This window comes from Hyperolius riggenbachi, chromosome 4 (assembly GCF_040937935.1).
Source record: "Hyperolius riggenbachi isolate aHypRig1 chromosome 4, aHypRig1.pri, whole genome shotgun sequence".
Lineage (NCBI taxonomy): Eukaryota > Metazoa > Chordata > Amphibia > Anura > Hyperoliidae > Hyperolius > Hyperolius riggenbachi.
In genome coordinates this window covers 221,473,562-221,495,367 of record NC_090649.1, presented here as the reverse complement: position 1 = coordinate 221,495,367, position 21,806 = coordinate 221,473,562, and the positions used below count along the sequence as shown (strand labels likewise).

General features: G+C 46.8%; 1 protein-coding gene across 1 annotated transcript in view; it reads right to left on the bottom strand.

The window, feature by feature from the left end:
• The window catches only part of LOC137571768 (glutathione S-transferase 3-like), a 114,249-nt gene that overhangs the window by 32,765 nt on the left and 59,678 nt on the right, over positions 1 to 21,806 (bottom strand). The gene's annotated exons all lie outside the window — the stretch shown is intronic.

The following is a 21,806-nucleotide window of genomic DNA, read 5'->3' as shown; positions in this document are numbered from 1 at the left end:
CCTAACTGCGCTAAAGGGCCCAAAGTCCAATGAGTACCTTTAGGATTTCACAGGTCATTTTGCGGAATTTGATTTCCAGACTACTCCTCACGGTTTAGGGCCCCTAAAATGCCAGGGCAGTATAGGAACCCCACAAATGACCCCATTTTAGAAAGAAGACACCCCAAGGTATTCCGTTAGGAGTATGGTGAGTTCATAGAAGATTTTCTTTTTTGTCACAAGTTAGTGGAAAATGACACTTTGTGAAAAAAAACAATAAAAATCAATTTTCCGCTAACTTTTGACAAAAAATAAAATCTTCTATGAACTCACCATACTCCTAACGGAATACCTTGAGGTGTCTTCTTTCTAAAATGGGGTCATTTGTGGGGTTCCTATACTGCCCTGGCATTTTAGGGCCCCCAAACCGTGAGGAGTAGTCTGGAAATCAAATTCCGCAAAATGACCTGTGAAATCCTAAAGGTACTCATTAAACTTTGGGCCCTTTAGCGCAGTTAGGGTGCAAAAAAGTGCCACACATGTAGTATTGCCGTACTCGGGAGAAGTAGTACAATGTGTTTTGGGGTGTATTTTTACACATACCCATGCTGGGTGGGAGAAATAACTCTGTAAATGGACAATTGTGTGTAAAAAAAATTAAAAAATTGTCATTTACAGAGATATTTCTCCCACCCAGCATGGGTATGTGTAAAAATACACCCCAAAACACATTATACTACTTCTCCTGAGTACGGCAATACCACATGTGTGGCACTTTTTTGCAGCCTAACTGTGCTAAGGGGTCCAAAGTCCAATGAGCACCTTTAGGCTTTACAGGGGTGCTTACAATTTAGCACCCCCCAAAATGTCAGGACAGTAAACACACCCCACAAATGACCCCATTTTGGAAAGTAGACCCTTCAAGGTATTCAGAGAGGGGCATGGTGAGTCCGTGGCAGATTTCATTTTTTTTTGTCGCAAGTTAGAAGAAATTGACATTTTTTTTTTTTTTTTTTTTTGTCACAAAGTGTCATTTTCCGCTTACTTGTGACAAAAATTAATATCTTCTATGAACTCACTATGCCTCTCAGTGAATACTTTGGGATGTCTTCTTTCCAAAATGGGGTCATTTGGGGGGTATTTATACTATCCTGGAATTCTAGCCCCTCATGAAACATGACAGGGGGTCAGAAAAGTCATAGATGCTTGAAAATGGGAAAATTCACTTTTTGCACCATAGTTTGTAAACGCTATAACTTTTACCCAAACCAATAAATATACGCTGAATGGGTTTTTTTTAATCAAAAACATGTTTGTCCACATTTTTCGCGCTGCATGTATACAGAAATTTTACTTTATTTGAAAACTGTCAGCACAGAAAGTTAAAAAAATCATTTTTTTGCCAAAATTCATGTCTTTTTTGCTGAATATAATAAAAAGTAAAAATCGCAGGAGCAATCAAATAGCACCAAAAGAAAGCTTTATTAGTGACAAGAAAAGGAGCCAAAATTCATTTAGGTGGTAGGTTGTATGAGCGAGCAATAAACCGTGAAAGCTGCAGTGGTCTGAATGGAAAAAAAGTGGCCGGTCCTTAAGGGGTAGAAAGCCCTAGGTCCTCAAGTGGTTAAGAAGCACTGAGAAGAACCTGCACCGAGGATGCAGCATGGGAACCTGGAGAGGTAATAAACACTTTACTCCTCTCTGCTCATACTCTGCAAATTGCATCTTTTTTGCTGCCGGGTAATGCCATGGCGTGTCAAACTAAAAAGTTTCATGTCTGAGCTGGCTGTGGCCACTCTCAGGTATAACTTGGGTGATAAAACTAAGGCAAATTAGCTCAGCAATAACAGGAACCAATGGTAAACATCACAAACAGAACTCTAGGCTAGGAGCACACTTGTCTGTGTTTTCTGCCCAAGAAAACTGAGAACCAGCGGCGTCGCTAGGGGCTTATGTTGGGGGCTAGTGCCCCCAACCTCGGCAAAGGTGCCCAGAATCTGGGGTCCCGGGTGACCACCGGCAGTGCCCTGAATGCTGGAGACACAGCCGTTGTTACAATAGCTGCGTCCCCTCTATCTCCGCTGTGCTGTGTGCGGGGGGGGGGAGGGGCGGAGATAAAGATGCTCGTAGCCTGATGGGGTATCACATGAGGCCGGGCAGCCAGTGAGAGAGGAGTGAGGCACACTCTGCTTTCTCACTGGCTGCCCGGCCCCATGTGATCTTGCCAGCTACAAGCATCTCTATCTCTCAATCTGAGACCAGGAGGAACAGAGAAGTAAAAGCGATGGGCGCGCTGGGGCGACACCGAAGGAAAAGGCAAGTGATTAATAAGTGTCTCCAGTCCCAGCCGCCCCGCTCTCTGTATACACAGAACACAGCCTGTGTACTGATGGACGCAATGTTTGCATAAAGTGCACCAGTCCCCTGACCTCCCCCACTGACCTGACGACCCTGTGCCCAGCCAGTGGATAATCTTTTATTACTTCCTAACTCCTATCTGTAGCTTTGGGAGCAGGAACAATCTGCACGGGGTCAGGCATACTCTGTAAGTCGCTCACCCACCTTCCTTCCACTATTCAGTCCCACTGACTGACCTGTCCTCTGCTCTGCTTACTCCAGCCTGCATTTTCTTTTATTAACCCTTTCACTGCTTGTCCTAGCTTCTCAGCTTTGTGTATCCTAATTAAATCATTTGTAGCTGCTGCTGATCTTCTCCTATTAAGAATGTCTTAAAGTGTACCAGAGATGATTGATACTTACCGTTTTATACATACCTGGGGCTTCCTCCAGCCCCATGCGCAGGGATGCTCTTCCAGATCCCGGGTACCCAGATCCGACCATTTTCCGCTATCCGGGTCGGATCCGGTTCCGGATACCTGGGCCAATATCCGGATAGCTCTGTGCGGGTATCTGGCCGCATAATCAGGATACCCGCGGATATCCGATGGATATCCAGATCTGGGTACTGTAACAAGGGAGATGATGTCATTGAGCCAATCAGAGGGCTCCCAGCCAATCAGAGGGCTCCCAGCAGAAGCCCTAGCAACTAATCACAGAGGGGAACTCTGGCCAGCCCCACCTGACCTCATTGAGCCAATCAGAGGCCTCCCAGCCTAAGCCCTGGCACCCAATCACAGAAGGGAACCCTGGCCAGCCCCCCTGTGTAATAAGAGGGCTGGCATGATGAGACAGATCGTCCTTGCTTGTGTGGCTGGCTGGCTGGCTGGTCACTGACAGACTTGCTCCAGTGCTGTTGGCTTAGCAAGTGCTGCCTGTATACAGTGATAAACCTAAAGGTTTAAACAGGGCCGGCCTTAGGTTGCACAGCGCTCTGAGCAAAACCAGATTTTGGTGCCCCCCATTCATCCACTTCGCACACACAAGTCCACAGGCAATTCACACACAAGTCCATAGGCAATTCACCTTTTCTCCTGAGATATCTTCTAGGAGATAAGTTTCATCTTCGCTTTAAAATACGGTAACTTTTCAGCATTTTACAATTGAAAAAGTACCTAAAAGTTGTTGAAAAGGTGATAACAAAATTATTGTTTTTTCTTGCTTGCTGGTGGTGTCATTGTAAGAGATGACAAAACTCTGAAATGGTATAAGGACCAGGGCTGTTCTTTGAGATCTGCGCTGCGTGGGCTCTCCAGCCCGCAGCGCAGATCGTGAGCAAGGCAGGGCGATCAGACTTCCCCCCTTTTTTCCCCACTAGGGGGATGACCTGCTGGGGGGGTCTGATCGCCGCCGCTCCGTGTGGCCGAGCGGGGGGGGGGGGCTCTTCAAAGCCCCCCTCCGCAGCGTTTTCTGTGCTCCCTCCTTCCCCTTACCTCCCTCTTCCTTATTATGCTGCGCAGGACGGATATCCGTCCTGCGCAATGTAGGATAGGCTTCAGCCTATCAAATGACGGCGATCCCCGGCCAATCAGAGGCCGGGGATCGCCGATCTGCCTTACGGCACTGCTGCGCCGTATGATGTAAACAGCGGTGTCACAGGAGCCCTAGTGGTCAGACCGCAAATGGCCTTCCAAACGGTGCCAGCGCACGGATCGTGCGAACTCTGGTCGCAGTCAATGCGCAGGAACCGTTGGGAATTGGCCGCAGACAAACCAGAAGGGAGCCTGTGAGGTACGGGTAATTACAACTTACACACTAGTTCAGGGTATAACTGCCACCACCTCTGTTACCATGGGACAGAGGAGCCCGCTGACTGTCTGAGCCTAGATCTACAAATAAAAACGGTTAAAACATGCTGTATTCTGTCTAGCCAACAACAAACAATAGTAGCGTCTCTTCAGAGACCTGGGATCAGTTCCTGTGTATGCTGAATAATAGGGTAGCTAGAACAACAACTGACGATAGCGTCGGTTTAGTGAAAGCAATATAAATAATTAATATATACAGACAATTATTAAAATCAGCAATTATTAAAACAGTAATAGCCAGTATGAAAAATAAAAGAAGGGAGAGAAAAAATACTTAGTTCCTGGAAAGATGTCCTTTTTGTGGGAAGAATCATAAAGTCCTTGGTAAAATCATTTGTTTCAGCTCAAAGTTCAGAGTTCAGACCAGGTGGATGCCAGCATATCCTCAAGCTGGCACAGATGAGATCAAGATGATGTTTTAGGGTGGAGGACACTGAGTTTGGGTCCTCTGCCATTCTTATGCCCCTGATCCAGTAGGAGGGAGTGAGGGCGGGGCCACATCCACTTAGAACATGAGATGAGTCCTCCCCTTGTCCTGGGGACCAGAAATCATATCTTAACCATATATGGGCTCTATCTCACAGAACCGTACAGGTCAGGGCAGATTTATTAACATTTTCAGGTCTGTCTCGATTTACCCAGCGCCCTGATACCAGACATGAGGGGTGGGATCCCTGTGGTATCATCAGGGCACTTTCAAACTTCCTAAATGGCAGTCTTTACCTCAGAATGTTCTGAAACTTCCTCAGAACCAGCACCGGGACTCATGCTACACTTTCCCCACGTTTGGCGAAGCTGCCATCTCAGGAACCTCAGAAATATGACAGATCTGGGAAGTTATGGATTATGCTATGAGCTTCAGGTTATTCAGGATGTGTGCTAGCTGCTAGCAGCTGGCTTCCCTTTGATCCTTACCAGGGAGCAAGGTGTCAAGACCTCTCGGGGATTCGTAGCCTGCCTGGCTGAACCTAGGCCTTCTTAACCCTATGGTTAATTAACATCTACATGCAGAGCCGGTTTAAGGCTAAATGGGGCCCTAAGCAAAGTAACTGATTTGGGCCCCCCATCATGTCGTAATAGAATCAGAAGATGCAGCTGCACAGCAACATGCCGCACACACCGGGGCAGCCGAGCTACTGGTTGCTATGGGCAACAGCCCGCTTTCCTCTGTGGGTGCACAATGCAGGGAATAGCAGCGGCAAAATGCAGAGTGAGAGATGAATGGCTGAGACATTTGCACTCAGGGGCTGGGGCACCCCTGTGAAGAGGGCGCCAGATATCACAGCAGCAGCTCTGGACACCGCCAACCTGTAAGCCGCTCCCCAGACAGAATTACATAACCATCCCCACCACAGAACAACCGATTTCCTCCCAAACTACACAGCCACCATGCAGCCTCCATCCCAGTGAATACAATAGTCCAGAAGAGAAGGCAGCCGCAGCGGGGGAGAGTGACAGCACCAGATGACTCACATTCACCTATTGCGATCCAAGCAATAGAGGTCCCGTCATCCAGAGCCCATCTGTCTCCTCTAGAGTGCTGCCGCTCTGTTACTACTACTACTACTATTACTACTTCCTACTTCCTGTCTGATCTGAGAATCAGGAAGTTCAGAGCGAGCGGCTGCACTGTAGAATTGACAGGTGGGTTTCAGATGACGGGATCTCTATCGCTTGGATCATGGATAGGTGAGTGAGCGTTTGCCATCTGCTGCTATCATTCTTGCTGCATCTGTGGTTCTCTGTGGGAAGGGAGGGCGGAGTGGGCAGCGGCAGAGCGCACAGTAGCAGGAGGGGGACCTAGGAGGAGAGCCTGGCTCTGAAGACAATCAGCAGCGCACAGCATCATTTGACAAGACAAGACGAGACAAATAACATTTATATCGCGCTTTTCTCCTGGCGGACTCAAAGCGCCAGAGCTGCAGCCACTAGGACGCGCCCTATAGGCAGTAGCAGTGTTAGAGAGACTTGCCTAAGGTCTCCTACTGAATAGGTGCTGGCTTACTGAACAGGCAGAGCCGAGATTTGAACCCTGGTCTCCTGTGTCAGAGGCAGAGCCCTTAAAGGGACTCCGAGCAGTGCCTGTGGGTATGCCTTTAAGCATACCCACATCTAATTAATTACATCCTCACACCTACCAGCATGATGTTTGTAATTATATCCCCCTGGGTTATATATATATATATATATTTCATTGCATTGTGCTGAATCGAGCTGTCGTTCTGTGGCCGCAATTTCGATCGCGAAAATAGCGAAAACTGAAAGGCATAAGGCGGCCGTTTATATATCATTGGAAAGAGGAGAAAGAGAGCTTTAAAATGATGTGCATCTTTCCATAGTTACTGCACTGCTCAGAGTCCCTTTAACCATTATACCATCCAGCCACCGCTGACAGGATGGCGAGGGCTGGTTTATGTGCTGATGGGGCCCCTTTGACTCTGAATGGGGGCCCCAAGCGACTGCTTTTGTTGCCTGGTTGGTAATCCGGCCCTGTCTACATGAGATCAGCGAGGTGTCACCTGGTTCCCAGAACAGAAAGGGAATGAATGTCTCCTTGTTATTCTGCCTTCCACAGGGAATATGTCTAAGCTAATTAACAACTCAAAAGACATCCTGCACCTAAATTAGGGGCAGAGGAGAAAAACTTGTATTTAAAAAAAAACAGGAATGTCCGTTCTGATTCCAGTAATGGCTGCACAAATTTAGCCAGACAGCGATCAGAAATTGGACTGCGCGGCTCCTTCCAATTCGCCTGCGTTTCTCACGGCTGTTCCGTGACAAGCGGGGATTTCTTCCCCGCGTGTTTACATTAGGCGTGCGAGCTAGTCTCCGTGAACTGACATGGAAAGTTTCCATGTAATAACCACTTAAACCCGCCGCCGCCTATCGGCGTTAGGCGGTCCTTAAGTGGTTAAATCAAAATGATAGAATTTCAGAATGAAATGGTATGTGAACCCTAGGATCCGCTTACGCTTACTGCAGCTAGGCTCAGGAATCAAGTAACTGAGCACAGGAGGATAACCATTAATCCCCCCCCCCATCCTTTTTAATGCATATAGTCAGCCCCCCCACCACCACCAGGTTTAGTGTATATACGTAGATCCCCCTTAGTGCATATAATCAGATCCCCCTTTTATTGTATATAGGGAGATCGCCCCCTTTTAGTTTATATAAGCAAATGCCCCCCCCCCTTCCTTTAGTGTACATAGGCAGATCCCCCCGTTGGTATGTATAGGCACTGCAGATTCCCACTTTAGTGCATATAGGCGGATTCCCACTTTAGTGCATATAGTCAGATCCCCCTTCAGTGTATATAGGCAGATCCCCCCTTTAGTGTATATAGGCAGGTCCCCCTTTTAGTGTATATAGGCAGATCCCCCCTTTAGTGTATATAGGCAGATCCCCCCTTTAGTGTATATAGGCAGATCCCTCCTTTAGTGTATATAGGCAGGTCCCCCTTTTAGTGTATATAGGCAGATCCCCCCTTTAGTATGAATAGGCAGATTCCGCTTTAGTGCATACAGTCAGATCCCCATTTAGTGTATATAGGCAGATCCTCCCCTTTAGTGTATATAGTCAGATCCCCTCATAGTGTATATAGGCAGATCCCCCCCCCCCCCCCCACACCTTTAGTTTATATAGGCAGATTCCCCCCCTCCCCCTTTAGTGTACACAGGCAGATTCCCCCTTTAGTATGTATAGGCAGATCCCCCTTTAGTATATATACCCCCCCCCCCCCCTTTCCCAACCAGGAGGCATTTGGGGAACGTTACTTTTCTGTTTTTCTGCTGTGTAGCTGGGGCCAGGAGATGGCCAGGACTCAGGAGTCAGGAGTGACAAGTCTCTGATTTGAAGTGCGCAGCTCTGGAGCTGCCTGCATTCCCTATTGAAGCAGCCAACCAATCAGACATCTCTGTGAGCGAGGGGCTGCACTGCTGGCACGCACGGCTCACACACACTCCACAAGAGGCAGCAGCAGGTTCCTGGAGTCTTCACCCCCAGCGGTATCGGGGTTCGGAGGCGTAGCTACCATTTGCAGCAGCCACAGACAGACCTGGAGCCCACAGCCAGGTAGAAATGCGGTCATGGCCAGTCCAGACAAGGTAGATGAATGCCTGTGCGCCCCCTGGAAGCCGGCGCTCTGAGCGACCGCTCCAGTCGCTCAGGTCAAAGGCCGGCCATGGCTTTGAGTGCTAAACACCTTCACTACACTATTGTTCTATTGTTTTTTTAGCTAGCTAGTGTAATTGTTTGATCTCATTCACTCAGTTAGGTCCTGTCTGTGTGTGCTGTGCAGGCCAGCAGGACAGTATAGGTTAGGGAGGGAATAGGATTACTGTGTTATTGTATTGTATTATATAGTTAGTTAGTACTGCAGTTAGTTGTTAGAGAGAGTAGTACTGTGTTAGCTTACTACAGATTACTGCAGTGCTGCTGTGCTGAGCATTGTCAGTGTGACAGTTAGACAGATAGTGTGCACTGTCTGTCCTCTACTCTGCGGTCTGTCACTCCGTGCTGATTTGATTTAAAGTCCAACCCCCATTTCATTAAAGTAAAAGTACCCCACATCATCTGGTGACATCATCACGTACAAGTTGTACTATGTCTGCTGGCACCGGCAGCCGGGGAGGGGCAGCAAGGGCAAGAGGACAGGGAGCAACATTACGGCCACCCTCAGAAGGTCTGCCGTGTCAGTGTTGACCCCAGTGGGCAGCCTACCCTCAGTCAGCAAACTTTTCGCTCCAGGCGCCACGATTGAACTCAGGGCTGTTAGGCACAAGGAGTTTGAGGAGGATGTTCTGGGTTTTGAGGAGGGGGAGTATGATGTTGATGATGGGATGAAGGACCGTGACTACCATCCACAGGATGGGGATGTCAGCTCTGACTCTGAGGAGGAGGACGCGTCGGTGGGTTTGGCACGGAGGATCAGCATTGCAGATAGTGGCCGTGGAATGCGGGACCCACCACATCCTTCTGCCGCTACCACCAGCCGCACCACTCAACACCCAACCGCCACAGGGAGAAAAGCCGCAGCATCCCATTCAGGCCGCAGGGGAATCTTCACCTCCCCAATCTGGCGGTTTTTCACTCTGCCCTCATTGGACAGCAAGTTTGCCATATGCAATGTGTGCAAACTACAGATGAGCAGAGGTTGTGACCCTACAAGTATGGCACCTCCAGCTTCATCACTCATCTGGCCAAAAAACATGTTGTTGAGCATGAGGAGTTCAAGAGGCTGAAGCAAGCTGGTGCTGGCTCCCATCGCCACGGTGCCACAGGCCACTGCTGCTGATACCACCACCTATATTCAACCCAAAACACAATTGCGGTGTCATTTTTTGGAGGTGTCTGGGCTGAAAACTGTCATGTCCCAGTTGTGCGATTGGACTTTGGACACAATGTGGGCTGCACGACCGCTGTCTGGAACCTAGTCCTGATGTTAAAATTGACAGCTTTTTTTTTTTTCATTTTATGTCCACCAAATAATAAATTAGTGTTTCCCTTTAAAAAAAAACATGCTACATTCATCATTTACCCTAAAACCCATTTTTAAAGCTATTTAAAGGGCACTTCCAGTTTTCTATCCGGGTACCCGAATAGGTCGGGTACCCGCGGGTAATTTGGTCGGATATCCGAATTCACGCGGATATCCGCAAGGTCGGATCCGGATACTCGAATCGGATCTGGGTATCTGGGTACCCGGATCCGGGCGGGTATTAAAAAGTACTACCCGAGAAACCCTGCCCATGCGCACAGATCGCTCGCACGCTGCCGTCCTCGCTGTCTGCTGCTCCAGTATCGGGTCCCGTTCTGCCAGTCTGCACAAGAGAAGTGTGCCCTCTACGAATCTCCGACGGCCGCTGGAGAGATGCGTAAAGAGCGCACTTCCTCTTGCGCAGACTGGCTGAACTAACGTTACCCGATACCGGAGCTGCAGGCAGTGGAGGACGGCGGCATGGGAGAGATCTGTGCGCATGGGGTTGGAGGAAGCCCCAGATATGTATAAAACGGTAAGTATCAATCATCTCTGGTTTCCTTTAAAGAGACACTGAAGCGAAAAAAAAAATTATGATATTATGATTTGTATGTGTAGTACAGCTAAGAAATAAAACATTAAGATCAGATACATCAGTCTAATTGTTTCCAGTACAGGAAGAGTTAAGAAACTCCAGTTGTTATCTCTTTGAAAAAAAGCCATTAAGCTCTACAACTTTCAAAGTGGTGGAGAGGGCTGTCTTCTGACTTTTATTATCTCAACGGTTATTGAACTATTTACTTTTTCTCTGCCAGAGGAGAGGTCATTAGTTCACAGACTGCTCTGAAAGAATCATTTTGAATGCTGAGTGTTGTGTAATCTGCACATATTATAGAATGATGCAATGTTAGAAAAAACACTATATACCTGAAAATAACAATATGAGAATATTTTCTTTGCTGCTAATCTTCTAATAATTATTCATAGTACACAACCAATTCACTATATCATATTTTTTTTTTTCGCTTCAGTGTCTCTTTAAGGTGGCCATACATTAGCAACTTTGCAGCCGACCGACCATCCGATTCAGTAATTATCGAATCAAAAAATTGTGAGATAGAAAGAAAAGTAGGTATGACCTGACTATGCACAAATCACAAATAATTTCATCAAAAAATACTTTATTAATCATAGAAAATGTATATGCTAAAACACACAATTAAAAATGTGCCCGCCTCGCACCCCCAGAGACCCGCCCACACAACCCAACTCCCCCAAAACCTGCAATAACCCCACCTAAGGAACAAGAGCACCTATACACTGATGGGTGTATGAATCATTAAAATGCATGCATCAATGAAACAACATAGGCTATTAATTCCTCCACATGGATAAGATTAAGCGCTTAATTCAGAGTGTCTCCAGGCAGCTGTATACAGTGGAGGAAATAATTATTTGACCCCTCACTGATTTTGTAAGTTTGTCCAATGACAAAGAAATGAAAAGTCTCAGAACAGTATCATTTCAATGGTAGGTTTATTTTAACAGTGGCAGATAGCACATCAAAAGGAAAATCGAAAAAATAACCGTAAATAAAAGATAGCAACTGATTTGCATTTCATTGAGTGAAATAAGTTTTTGAACCCTCTAACAATAAAAGACTTAATACTTAGTGGAAAAACCCTTGTTTGCAAGCACAGAGGTCAAACGTTTCTTGTAATTGATGACCAAGTTTGCACACATTTTAGGAGGAATGTTGGTCCACTCCTCTTTGCAGATCATCTCTAAATCCCTAAGGTTTCGAGGCTGTCTCTGTGCAACTCTGAGCTTGAGCTCCCTCCATAGGTTTTCTATTGGATTAAGGTCCGGAGACTGACTAGGCCACTCGATGACTTTAATGTGCTTCTTCTTGAGCCACTCCTTTGTTGCCTTTGCTGTATGTTTTGGGTCATTGTCGTGCTGGAACACCCATCCACGACCCATTTTCAGTTTCCTGGCAGAGGGAAGGAGGTTGTCGTTCAGGATTTCATGATACATGGCTCCGTCCATTTTCCCGTTAATGCGATTAAGTTGTCCTGTGCCCTTAGCAGAAAAACACCCCCAAAGCAAAATGTTTCCACCCCCATGCTTGACGGTGGGGACGGTGTTTTTGGGGTCATAGGCAGCATTTTTCTTCCTCCAAACACAGCGAGTTGAGTTAATGCCAAAGAGCTCTATTTTGGTCTCATCAGACCACAGCACCTTCTCCCAGTCACTCACAGAATCATTCAGGTGTTCATTGGCAAACTTCAGACGGGCCTGCACATGTGCCTTCTTGAGCAGGGGGACCTTGCGAGCCCTGCAGGATTTTAATCCATTGCGGTGTAATGTGTTTCCAATGGTTTTCTTGGTGACTGTGGTCCCTGCTAATTTGAGGTCATTCACTAACTCCTCCCGTGTAGTTCTAGGATGCTTTTTCACCTTTCTCAGAACCATTGACACCCCACGAGGTGAGATCTTGCGTGGAGCCCCAGAGCGAGGTCGATTGATGGTCATTTTGTGCTCCTGTCATTTTCGAACAATCGCACCAACAGTTGTCACCTTCTCTCCCAGCTTCTTGCTAATGGTTTTGTAGCCCATTCCAGCCTTGTGCAGGTCTACAATTTTGTCTCTGACATCCTTGGACAGCTCTTTGGTCTTTCCCATGTTGGAGAGTTTGGAGTCTGCTTGATTGATTGATTCTGTGGACAGGTGTCTTTTATACAGGTGACTAGTTAAGACAGGTGTCCTTAATGAGGGTGACTAATTGAGTAGAAGTGTCTAACCACTCTGTGGGAGCCAGAACTCTTAATGGTTGGTAGGGGTTCGAAAACTTATTTCACTCAATGAAATGCAAATCAGTTGCTATCTTTTATTTAAGGTTATTTTTTCGATTTTCCTTTTGATGTGCTATCTGCCACTGTTAAAATAAACCTACCATTGAAATGATACTGTTCTGAGACTTTTCATTTCTTTGTCATTGGACAAACTTACAAAATCAGTGAGGGGTCAAATAATTATTTCCTCCACTGTATATGTATATCGATGACCAGGAACAGAGCATCCATCTCAGTTCAGTTGATCAAGAGAAAAGATGATCAATTTCTATATTACAGTCCATATTGCCAACAGATCAGTATGGAAGCACATTAGCCATGTACAGTAGAATAGGGTTGAGATACAGCCAGATTTAATTACTCAGCAGTATTCAATTCTTAGAAGCACACCAGCACATTTAGCAGATGTAGCAGGATTAGTAAGCAAGCATTCAAATGCAGATAAGCAGAGCTCCAGCTTTTGTGGACACAAGCGCTTTGCTTCACTATAGAAGGTAGTGGTGAGAGATGGACACACAAAGCAGGCTCAGATACAAGCAGTTCAAATGCAAATGTTCAGCATAAGCACAGTTCCAGTATGTATGAAATCAAACAGTTCATTGTCCATAAAGAAAGGTCAGCAGTAACCAATTGGCAGGCAGGTTGATGCCTCAATGTGAGCTTACGTGTTTCCAAAGATAATCCGGACAGAGCAACGGCAAAGTGCTTATGGTATCCTGGCCAGAGTGCTGGTGTGCCCATATGTCCCTGGAGGCCATGCAGAGCGAGGTTAGGTCCTTGTGCAGGAGGGCATGGAGGCCGAGACGCAGCACATGCGTCCTCGACCGGTTTCGCCGGACTTCCGGCTTCCACTGGAGGTATGCGTCACACCTAATGTCCTCCGTGTGGAGTTCTTAAGCTTCCGCCGGCCCGACGTCACAGATGGGCCGGCCCCGCCCACCCCCACCAGCGGCCAATGCCGGGCGAGCGGGCGGGGCGGGCAGACGCGACGGCCGGCCGCCATAGCAACCAGCCGGCGCGTCCGCCATAGCCCCGCCCACCCGCCCGAACGCCGCAGTAATTATCGAATCGGATGAAAATCTTTGAAGATTGGTTGCATATATCGGTTGGACATGCTGCAACATGTAGGGACGACTTCCTGGATCGGGTGAGCGTTGGTAACGATATCAGGACAAGTAACAAACGTGACTTAACCTCCGGCGCTGTACCCACAGTATACAAATGTACATGTATGTGTGCATTTATACATTACCTGTCCAGTGTCACAGTGCCCGTCTGTCTTCCGAATCCACTGCTATTCCATTAGCCCCATACACACCACCGGAGTGTGCTGTGTGCCGGCGGCTTGTATGGGGCTAATGGCGGATTCAGAAGACAGATGGGCACCACAACACAGGACAGGTAATGTATAAACACACACATACATGCACATTTATAGACTAGAGCAGTGTTCCCCAACCCTGTCCTCAAGGCCACCAACACTGCATGTTTTGTGGAAATCCACAGAGGTAGTTTATCAGCTCAGCTGAGACACTAATTACCTCACCTAAGAATGTTTGTGGTTTCCTGCAAAACATGTAGGGCCCATTTCCACTAACTCGAATCTGCATGCATTTTCTACATGCAGATTCGCATCACCTGTACAAGTCAATGGGCATGTTTCCATTACAGGCTAAATTCGATTACCCCCACAGGCTAAAAAAAAACTGTCCGCCTCTGTCAGAATTTTCCACCCCATAAACGCATTTTTGCGTATGCGTTTATGCATGCGGAAATCAATAGTAATGAATAAAATCACATAAAATCGCATGAAAAACTATACACATGCAAATCCGCAGGCTTTCTTTTCCTATGCAGATTCGCCCTAGGTTTTATGGAAACGGGCCCATACTGTTGGTGGGCCTTGAGGACAGGGTTGGGGAACTCTGGACTAGAGAATGGAGGCAGACTCAGCCGGTTCCTGAGAGATTTCATGCTGAAATTGATTGGGAATCGGCCTGTGGTGTAGGGGCAGCTGACAGATCTCTCTCTAATCAGATTTGAATCTTGGTTGAATCTGCCCCATCATCGCGCTAGATGTAAGGCTACCTTTAGGCCTTAGGCTACATTACAGAATGCTGTTGGTGACGCCACCCATGACCACTCCCATTTTCTTGTTGCATGGCCACGCCCATTTTTTTTTTCATCCTTGGTGCCCTAAGGTGCCCCCAATCTCCCAGGATCCTAGCAACGCCCCTGCTGAGAACCAATGTAAATCAATGACGGGCCAATGCACACTTCAATGTGTTTTTTCCATCCAGAAAAAAAAACCTGACAGCAGTGAAGCAAAGTGTGGATTTACTATATCAATTAAAGTAGCTTCTGTAAAAAATGCTTGCCTTTCCCACAGGGTGTATAAAAAAAAAAACGCATGCAGAAAAGCACACAGAAAACTGACAGACAACTGTGCTCCCAGCCAAAGGCTTTTTAGCAGAGCAGTTTGTTTAAATGATGATGCTATCATGGAAGAAAAGTTAACTACAGATGTACATGTATCCTTCCTGGCTAGCAATCAGCTGCTGCAGTTTGAACGCTGGACAGAGATCACACAGATAACATTAGTCTTTCCAGCTCCCAGCCTGTGTCTGACACCTTTAACCACTTAAGGACTGCAGTCATAAAACCCCTTAAGGACCAGAGCCTTTTTTTCCATTCGGACCACTGCAGCTTTCACGGTTTATTGCTCAGTCATACAACCTACCACCTAAATGAATTTTACCTCCTTTTCTTGTCACTAATACAGCTTTCTTTCGGTGCTATTTGATTGCTGCTGCGAGTTTTACTTTTTATTATATTCATCAAAAAAGACATGAATTTTGTCAAAAAAATGACTTTTTTAACTTTCTGTGCTGACATTTTTCAAATAAAGTAAAATTTCCTATACATTTGAGCGCGAAAGTTATTCTGCTACATGTCTTTGATAAAAAAAAAACCATTCAGTGTATATTTATTGGATTGGGTAAAAGTTATAGCGTTTACAAACTATGGTGCCAAAAGTGAATTTTCCCATTTTCAAGCATCTCTGACTTTTCTGCGCACCTGTCAGGTTTCATGAGGGGCTAAAATTCCAGGATAGTACAAATCCCCCCCAAATGACCCCATTTTGGAAAGAAGACATCCCAAAGTATTCAGTGAGAGGCATGGTGAGTTCATAGAAGATTTTATTTTTTGTCACAAGTTAGCGGAAAATGACACTTTGTAACAAAAAAAAAAAAAAAAAAAAGTTTCCATTTCTTCTAACTTGCGACAAAAAAAAATGAAATCTGCCACGGACTCACTATGCTACTCTCTGAATACCTTGAAGTGTCTACTTTCCAAAATGGGGTCATTTGTGGGGTGTGTTCACTGTCCTGGCATTTTGGGGGGTGCCTAATTGTAAGCACCCCTGTAAAGCCTAAAGATGCTCATTGGACTTTGGGCCCCTTAGCGCAGTTAGGCTGCAAAAAAGTGCCACACATGTGGTATTGCCGTACTCAGGAGAAGTAGTATAATGTGTTTTGGGGTGTATTTTTCCACATACCCATGCTGGGTGGGAGAAATATCTCCGTAAATGACAATTGTTTTATTTTTTTTACACACAATTGTCAATTTATAGAGATATTTCTCCCACTCAGCATGGGTATGTGGAAAAATACACCCCAAAACACATTATACTACTTCTCCTGAGTACGGCGATACCACATGTGTGGCACTTTTTTGCACCCTAACTGCGCTAAGGGGCCCAAAGTCCAATGAGTACCTTTAGGATTTCACAGGTCATTTTGAGAAATTTCGTTTCAAGACTGCTCCTCACGGTTTAGGGCCCCTAAAATGCCAGGACAGTATAGGAACCCCACAAATGACCCCATTTTAGAAAGAAGACACCCCAAGGTATTCCATTAGGAGGATGGTGAGTTCATAGAAGATTTTTTTTTTTTGTCACAAGTTAGCGGAAATTGATTTGAATTGTTTTTTTTCACAAAGTGTCATTTTCTGCTAACTTGTGACAAAAATAAAATCTTCTATGAACTCACCATACTCCTAACGGAATACCTTGTGGTGTCTTCTTTCTAAAATGGGGTCATTTGTGGGGTTCCTATACTGCCCTGGCATTTTAGGGGCCCTAAACCGTGAGGAGTAGTCTTGAAACCAAATGTCGCAAAATGACCTGTGAAATCCTAAAGGTACTCATTGGACTTTGGGCCCCTTAGCGCACTTAGGGTGCAAAAAAGTGCCACACATGTGGTACCGCCGTACTCAGGAGAAGTAGTATAATGTGTTTTGGGGTGTATTTTTACACATACAGATGCTAGGTGGGAGAAATATCTCTGTAAATGACAATTATTTGATTTTTTTTACACACAATTGTCCATTTACAGAGAGATTTCTCCCACCCAGCATGGGTATGTATAAAAATACACCTCAAAACACATTATACTACTTCTTCTGAGTACGGCGATACCACATGTGTGACACTTTTTTGCAACCTAGGTGCGCTAAGGGGCCTAACGTCCTATTCACAGGTCATTTTGAGGCATTTGGATTCTAGACTACTCCTCACGGTTTAGGGCCCCTAAAATGCCAGGGCAGTATAGGAACCCCACAAGTGACCCCATTTTAGAAAGAAGACACCCCAAGGTATTCCGTTAGGGGTATGGTGAGTTCATAGAAGATTTTTTTTTTGTCACAAGTTAGCGGAAAATGACACTTTGTGAAAAAAAAAACAATACATATCAATTTCCGCTAACTTGTGACAAAAAATAAAATCTTCTATGAACTCACCATACTCCTAACGGAATACCTTGGGGTGTCTTCTTTCTAGAATGGGGTCATTTGTGGGGTTCCAATACTGCCCTGGCATTTTAGGGGCCCTAAACCGTGAGGAGTAGTCTTGAACCCAAATGTCTCAAAATGACCTGTGAAATCCTAAAGGTACTCATTGGACTTTGGGCCCCTTAGCACAGTTAGGCTGCAAAAAAGTGTCACACATGTGGTATCGCCGTACTCAGAAGAAGTAGTATAATGTGTTTTGTGGTGTATTTTTACATATAACCATGCTGGGTGGGAGAAATATCTCTGTAAATGACACATTTTTGATTTTTTTTACACACAATTGTCCATTTACAGAGAGATTTCTCCCACCCAGCATGGGTATGTGTAAAAATACACCACAAAACACATTATACTACTTCTCCTGAGTATGGCGATACTACATGTGTGACACTTTTTTGCAGCCTAGGTGCGCTAAGGGGCCCAACGTCCTATTCACAGGTCATTTTGAGGCATTTGTTTTCTAGACTACTCCCTACGGTTTAGGGCCCCTAAAATGCCAGGGCAGTATAGGAACCCCACAAGTGACCCCATTTTAGAAAGACGACACCCCAAGGTATTCCATTAGGGGTATGGTGAGTTCATAGAAGATTTTATTTTTTGTCACAAGTTAGTGAAAAATGACACTTTGTGAAAAAAACAATAAAAATCCAATTTCCGCTAACTTCTGACAAAAAATAAAATCTTCTATGAACTCATCATACACCTAACAGAATACCTTGGGGTGTCTTCTTTCTAAAATGGGGTCACTTGTGGGGTTCCTATACTGCCCTGGCATTTTACGGGCCCAAAACTGTGAGTAGTCTGGAAACCAAATTTCTCAAAATGACTGTTCAGGGGTATAAGCATCTGCAAATTTTGATGACAGGTGGTCTATGAGGGGGCAAATTTTGTGGAAACGGTCATAAGCAGGGTGGCCTCTTAGATGACAGGATGAATTGGGCCTGATCTGATGGATAGGAGTGCTAGGGGGGTGACAGGAGGTGATTGATGGGTGTCTCAGGGGGCGGTTAGAGGGGAAAATAGATGCAATCAATGCACTGGGGAGGTGATCGGAAGGGGGTCTGAGGGGGATCTGAGGGTTTGGCCGAGTGATCAGGAGCCCACACGGGGCAAATTAGGGCCTGATCTGATGGGTAGGTGTGCTAGGGGGTGACAGGAGGTGATTTATGGGTGTCTCAAGGTGTGATTAGAGGGGGGAAATAGATGCAAGCAATGCACTAGCGAGGTGATCAGGGCTGGGGTCTGAGGGCGTTCTGAGGTGTGGGCGGGTGATTGGGTGCCCGCAAGGGGCAGATTAGAGTCTAATCTGATGGGTAACAGTGACAGGTGGTGATAGGGGGTGATTGATGGGTAATTAGTGGGTGTTTAGAGGAGAGAAGAGATGTAAACACTGCACTTGGGAGGTGATCTGATGTCGGATCTGCGGGCGATCTATTGGTGTGGGTGGGTGATCAGATTGCCCGCAAGGGGCAGGTTAGGGGCTGATTGATGGGTGGCAGTGACAGGGGGTGATTGATGGGTGGCAGTGACAGGGGGTGATTGATGGGTGATTGACAGGTGATCAGTGGGTTATTACAGGGAATAACAGATGTAAATATTGCACTAGCGAATTGATAAGGGGGGGGTCTGAGGGCAATCTGAGCGTGTGGGCGGGTGATTGGGTGCCCGCAAGGGGCAGATTAGGGTCTAATCTGATGGGTAACAGTGACAGGTGGTGATAGGGGGTGATTGATGGGTAATTAGTGGGTGTTTAGAGGAGAGAATAGATGTAAACACTGCGCTTGGGAGGTGATCTGATGTCGGATCTGCGGGCGATCTATTGGTGTGGGTGGGTGATCAGATTGCCCGCAAGGGGCAGGTTAGGGGCTGATTGATGGGTGGCAGTGACAGGGGGTGATTGATGGGTGGCAGTGACAGGGGGTGATTGACAGGTGATCAGTGGGTTATTACAGGGAAGAACGGATGTAAATAATGCACTGGCGAATCGATAAGGGGGGGTTTGAGGGCAATCTGAGCGTGTGGGCGGGCGATTGGGTGCCCGCAAGGGTCTAATCTGATGGGTAACAGTGACAGGTGGTGATAGGGGGTGATTGATGGGTGATTGATGGGTAATTAGTGGGTGTTTAGAGGAGAGAATAGATGTAAACGATGGATTTGGGAGGTGATCTGATGTCGGATCTGCGGGCGATCTATTGGTGTGGGTGGGTGATCAGATTGCCCGCAAGGGGCAGGTTAGGGGCTGATTGATGGGTGGCAGTGACAGGGGGTGATTGATGGGTGGCAGTGACAGGGGGTGATTGACAGGTGATCAGTGGGTTATTACAGGGAAGAACGGATGTAAATAATGCACTGGCGAATCGATAAGGGGGGGGTTGAGGGCAATCTGAGCGTGTGGGCGGGCGATTGGGTGCCCGCAAGGGTCTAATCTGATGGGTAACAGTGACAGGTGGTGATAGGGGGTGATTGATGGGTAATTAGTGGGTGTTTAGAGGAGAGAATAGATGTAAACGATGGATTTGGGAGGTGATCTGATGTCGGATCTGCGGGCGATCTATTGGTGTGGGTGGGTGATCAGATTGCCCGCAAGGGGCAGGTTAGGGGCTGATTGATGGGTGGCAGTGACAGGGGGTGATTGATGGGTGGCAGTGACAGGGGGTGATTGACAGGTGATCAGTGGGTTATTACAGGGAAGAACGGATGTAAATAATGCACTGGTGAATCGATAAGGGGGGGGGGGGGGGGGTTGAGGGCAATCTGAGCGTGTGGGCGGGCGATTGGGTGCCCGCAAGGGTCTAATCTGATGGGTAACAGTGACAGGTGGTGATAGGGGGTGATTGATGGGTGATTGATGGGTAATTAGTAGGTGTTTAGAGGAGAGAATAGATGTAAACGATGGATTTGGGAGGTGATCTGATGTCGGATCTGCGGGCGATCTATTGGTGTGGGTGGGTGATCAGATTGCCCGCAAGGGGCAGGTTAGGGGCTGATTGATGGGTGGCAGTGACAGGGGGTGATTGACGGGTGATTGATGGGTGATTGATGGGTGATTGACGGGTGATTGACAGGTGATCAGGGGGGATAGATGCATACAGTACACGGGGGGGGGGGGGGGAGGGTCTGGGGGGGTCTGGGGAGAATCTGAGGGGTGGGGGGGTGATCAGGAGGGAGCAGGGGGCAGTTTAGGGACTAAAAAAAAAAATAGCGTTGACAGATAGTGACAGGGAGTGATTGATGGGTGATTAGGGGGGTGATTGTGTGCAAATGGTGGTCTGGGGGGTGGGCAGGGGGGGGTCTGAGGGGTACTGTGGGCGATCAGGGGGCAGGGGGGGGCAGATCAGTGTGTTTGGGTGCAGACTAGGGTGGCTGCAGCCTGCCCTGGTGGTCCCTCGGACACTGGGACCACCAGGGCAGGAGGCAGCCTGTATAATACACGTTGTAAACATTACAAAGCGTATTATACGCTTCCTATCCGGGGATCGTCGGGTTAACAACCCGCCGGCGCTTCCGATTGGCCGGCGGGTTGACGTCGCGGGTGGGCGGAGCCTATTGCCGGTGGATGCGCGCGCATCCCAGCGCGCGATCCCCGGCCAGAGAGTGCCCCAGGACCTGACGCCAATCTGCGTTACGTGGTCCTGGGGCTGCCACTTTGCCGCCGCCAATATGAAGTAGGCGGTCGGCAAGTGGTTAAAGAGGAGCTGTTAGGTATAAGGTCTCAGAGAAAATAAACACATATATCAGTAGCTAAATATTGGCTGTACTTACATTACATATGCATTTCACTGTCCACGTTTGGATTTCACAGAATTTTTATATAGTATTTGCAGAGAATGATGCTCCTGACAGCTCATGGCAGGTTCCATGTTTGTCTGTCTCCTATGAAGCCAATTGTGTCGTCATGTCCTCCCTGCTTCCTGATGATTCCACTCACAAAAAAGATGGTAATGGATAACACTACTGTGCAGTGAATATTAATTAGCCATGTGGCTAGGAACAATAGCGGACTCATGCAGTATACTCTGCCCAGAGATTTTCAGTGCTGTGAGCTGGACTGCGTCACAAGCTGTTGTAATATGAGCCTGTAACTTCTCACTAGCAGCCGAGGGGAGGACCCAAGCTGGGGCAAAGCAGCCCTAGAATGCTTTGCAGTATGGTATGCGGCCTCTCGGCCTCTTAAGAGCTTGGGAATAACAGCCTTGCTGTTCAGCACACATCAAAAGTAAGAGAGATTTTTAACTTCAGTATTGCCTTTTTGGCTTCCTTGTAAACTGTTTAACACAGGAGAATAGAGGTTTAAATTAGCTTTTGCAGCCTGACAGTTACTCTTTAAAGAACAAGCGACACCCATGCTAACCTAGTAATAAAAAACAAATATATAAGTAAATAAATACTAGTTCTACTTACATAACAGATGTATTGTGCTATCCACATAATGATTCCTGT